This window comes from Mesoplodon bidens (genome assembly GCF_964165515.1).
Source record: "Mesoplodon bidens genome assembly, chromosome: 5".
NCBI lineage: Eukaryota > Metazoa > Chordata > Mammalia > Artiodactyla > Ziphiidae > Mesoplodon > Mesoplodon bidens.
The window spans coordinates 52,713,799-52,717,725 of NC_138161.1; the positions used below are offsets into that span (position 1 = coordinate 52,713,799).

The following is a 3,927-nucleotide window of genomic DNA, read 5'->3' on the forward strand; positions in this document are numbered from 1 at the left end:
TAAAGCTTCTGGCTACTAAAACCGTGATTCACAAAGTGTGTTTCATTGGATCATAATCAGTGACACATACATACACATAAAGTCGCCTATATGATATAAATTCAAAGTAATGTTTTACTACAGAAGTTCTAAGATTAATGAAGTGTGCAAATTTTTTCTTCATACGTCAGTAACAATTGAGCATTATTCTCAATAGAAGTGTATGTATTCACATGTAAATTGAATAATTCACTGTTGTGATAATGTTATGTACATTATAGAACACACAAAAATAAAATGAAATAGAAATATTATAAAAATAAATATTAAAAAAATGTTCTCAAGTTTCCTTCCTACCTCCTATTGAATTATCTTGTGCACCCTATGATATTGATGTACTCCATTTGGAGACTGGTGTTTTAATGTGTTTGATATACATTACAAATCTGCAAAAGAAGATGTATTATGTGCAGAGTTTCTCCAACATTTGTAACCATGGAAGTTTCCCCCTACACTCCAGGAATCTTTTAAGATGAGTGTTTCTTAAAAGGTGCCTTAAAAATATTGATCTGTTCTCCAAAGGTTGCAAACTGGTGACCTAGAACACTCTCTTTATTTCAATTGAGTTTGTATGACTTTATTAGCAATGTAGCTAGTCTCCAGCTTACCTGCTCATAGTACTTCTGTTTGCATTAGAAATCTCCTTTACTAATTCATCTATCTAACATGTAAAGTTCTTTTAGTTTTTTACCACCACTTGTACTGGTTTTAAACATCACATGAAGTTCAGTGGGAAGCTTCACGGTCTTTGAGGAGCATAATTTCTTCAGAGTGAACAGATAATTTTGGCCAGGGAGAGTAGGTGATAGCTTGCTTGAGTTGGACCTACACCAAATTGTTGTGCAGGGTAAAAGAACAGTTAATGCCCCTCCCCACTACTGTTTTAGGATATTTTGTGCCCCAAACAGGATATTTATGATTTTAACATTACAGCTTTAGCCTATGGCCGAGCTTGAGGAAGACAGTTGCTGGCTGATACAATATTTAAAGAATAAGAGACATTAGTTTGTCATTTCTCTTTTGTCACCAACCCCATCAGCAAGAGACAAATTTTTCACACAAATTAAAAATGTTAAGTTTACTTCAGAGTTATCTTATTGGATTTCAAATCAGCTTAGAAAAGAAAAGAAAATTTCAATATTTCTCAAATTCTTACAATAAGGGTAAATTAAACATTTCAGAGTATAATCACTGAATCATATTAATCCAGTGAAATTTGCATTGCTTCTGTGATCCAGTGAACGAAAGGCAAGAAGAAAGAAATTACACAAACATCAGGGTTAGTGCCTTCTTTTACTTGAAACGTTTTCAAATGTTAGCAAGAAAAGGGAAACATTTTGCAAGGTTCTGTGCCAACTGGAATTGTACTGACATTCATTGAATTCCCACAGGGAAAGAGTGGATGAGACAGTAATTGATTTCTTCCAAGAGGATCCATCACCCATGCCTCTCACTGTTCTTCTACATCATTAGATGTAGAAGACAAAAGAAAGTTTCCTAATGTGGTTTTAGATTCTCTTGAATCAAAAAAAAAAAAAAGCATTTCCAGATGTTTTAAGTATTAACTTTCAAAATTGTATGATACATCATGTTTTTGTTATTCTCAGCTAACCAATAAAGAGAGTCATTTAGCATGAAATTTAATTAAAAAGTGGAACTAATATTGGACAGAATCAAAAGAGAAGGTCTAATGAATAAGGTATCTAGAATGAAGTTTTTGCCATAGGTACAGCACAGTTATGGAGTGGTCAAAATAGTGTGATTTAATTACCCTACATAGGGGAATGTATTGGAGACAGATGAAAGATAAGACATTTAAATGACTGAGCACCCGGAAGCTGTCCATCCCGCCGGCTTGCCGGCACCTGGAGTCCACGCTACTGGACTGAGGGCACCTGCGTGTCTTCCACGCTCTCCCCGCCGGCCCGTCACCCCTGCCTCGCGCACGATGGTGAGCAGTGTGTTGTGCCGCTGCGTGGCATCCCTGCCGCCGGACGCTGCAGGCACCACCTAGCTGTCCGCCTCATCACCGGCGTCCGTGGACCCTTGCGGCGGCGCCGTCTGCGGGGGCTCGGACCACCGGCTGCGTCTTTGGAGCCTTTTCCAGACTCTCAAGTCAACCGCGAAGGCCGCCTGTGTGTCAACGACCTGGCCGTGGGACTTCGGCTCCTGGGACTGCACTGCACAGAGGGCGAGCTCCGGAAAATTGTACAAGCTGGCAACAAAGACCTCAATGGGCAGCTAGACTTTGAAGAGTTTGCCCATTATTTCCAAGATCACGAGAAGAAACTGAGGCTAGTATTCAAGAGTTTGGACAAGAAGAATGTTGGACGGATCGACGCGCAGGAGATCATGCAGTCCCTGCGGGACCTGGGAGTCAAGATATCTGAACAGCAGGCAGAAAAAATCCTCAAGAGCGTGGACAAGAGTGGTACAATGAACTTCGACTGGAACGAGTGGCGAGACTATCGCGTCCTGCATCCCGTGGAAAACATCCCTGAGATCATTCTGTACTGGAAGCATTCCACGATCTTTGATATGGGTGAGAATCTGACGGTCCCCGATGAGTTCACAGTGGAGGAGAGGCAGACAGGGATGTGGTGGAGACACCTGGTGGCTGGCGGTGAGGCAGGGGCCGTATTGAGAACCTGCACGGCCCCGCTGGACAGACTCAAGGTGCTCATGCAGGTCCACGCCTCCCGCAGGAACAACATGTGCATCATGGGTGGCTTCACCCAGATGATTCGAGCAGGAGGGGGCCAAATCACTCTGGCGCAGCAACGGCATCAATGTCCTCAAAATTGCCCCCGAGTCGGCCATCAAGTTCATGGCCTATGACGCAGATCAAGCGTCTCATTGGGAGTGACCAAGAGACTCTGAAGATTCGCGAGAGGCTTGTGGCAGGGTCCTCGGCAGGGGTCATCGCCCAGAGCAGCATCTACCTGATGGGGGTCTTGAAGACCCGCATGGCCCTGCATAAGACAGGCCAGTACTTGGGCATGCTGGACTGTGCCAGGAGGATCCTAGCCAGAGAGGGCATGGCCGCCTTCTACAAAGGCTATGTTCCCAACATGCTGGGGATCATCCCCTACGCTGGGATAGACCTGGCCGTCTACGACATGCTCAAGAATGCCTGGCTGCAGAGCTATGCAGTGAACAGCGCACACCCCAGCGTGTTTGTGCTCCTGGCCTGTGGCACCGTGTCCAGCGCCTGTGGACAGCTGGCCAGCTACCCACTGGCTCTAGTCAGGACCCAGATGCAGGCCCAAGCCTCCATTGAGGGCTCTCCAGAGGTGACCACGTGCAGCCTCTTCAAACAGATCCTGCGGACCGAGGGGGCCTTTGACCTGTACTGGGGGCTGGCCCCCAACTTCAGGAAGGTGATTCCGGCCGTGAGCATCAACTACATGGTGTACGAGAACCTGAAGATCACCCTAGGCGTGCAGTCGCGGCAACGGGAGGGAGGCCAGCCTGCCCGCGGACTCGTTGATTCTGGGCCTGCAGCCCCGGGGTGTGTAGCCATCTCATTCTGTGAATGTGCCAACACTGAGCTGACTTAAGCCAAGCTGTGAAAACCCTATAGGATGCACCTTCAAGGGTTGGGGGCAGAGCCAGCAGGCCCACAGTGTTTGTCCTGCTGACGCTGGCTGACCCTCGTGTCCATCCCAGGGAAGACCTGTGGGTGTTCCTCAGGGTCCAGGGCTCAGCAGAACACAGGCTCGCAGGTGTGGGGACAGGACGTTTCCTACGGTGCCTGCCAAATAGCTGGGCTGGGAAGCTGGCTTAGTTCTTCCATTGCGACCTCGCAGCCAGACCATTGGCGCAGGGCGCCTTCAGGCCCACCTTGCTTCCTTCCTTGCTGCTGTTTTAAATGGTAGGAGGAGGGCC

The 3,927-nt window shown here is 46.9% G+C and overlaps 1 pseudogene across 1 annotated transcript; it reads left to right on the forward strand.

Annotated features, from left to right (window-relative positions):
• Window positions 1-1,987: 1,987 nt before the first annotated feature.
• On the forward strand, window positions 1,988-3,599 carry LOC308617914 (calcium-binding mitochondrial carrier protein SCaMC-2-like; annotated as a pseudogene). Its single transcript has one exon. The product of its transcript is annotated as a calcium-binding mitochondrial carrier protein SCaMC-2-like (transcript).
• Window positions 3,600-3,927: the final 328 nt, after the last annotated feature.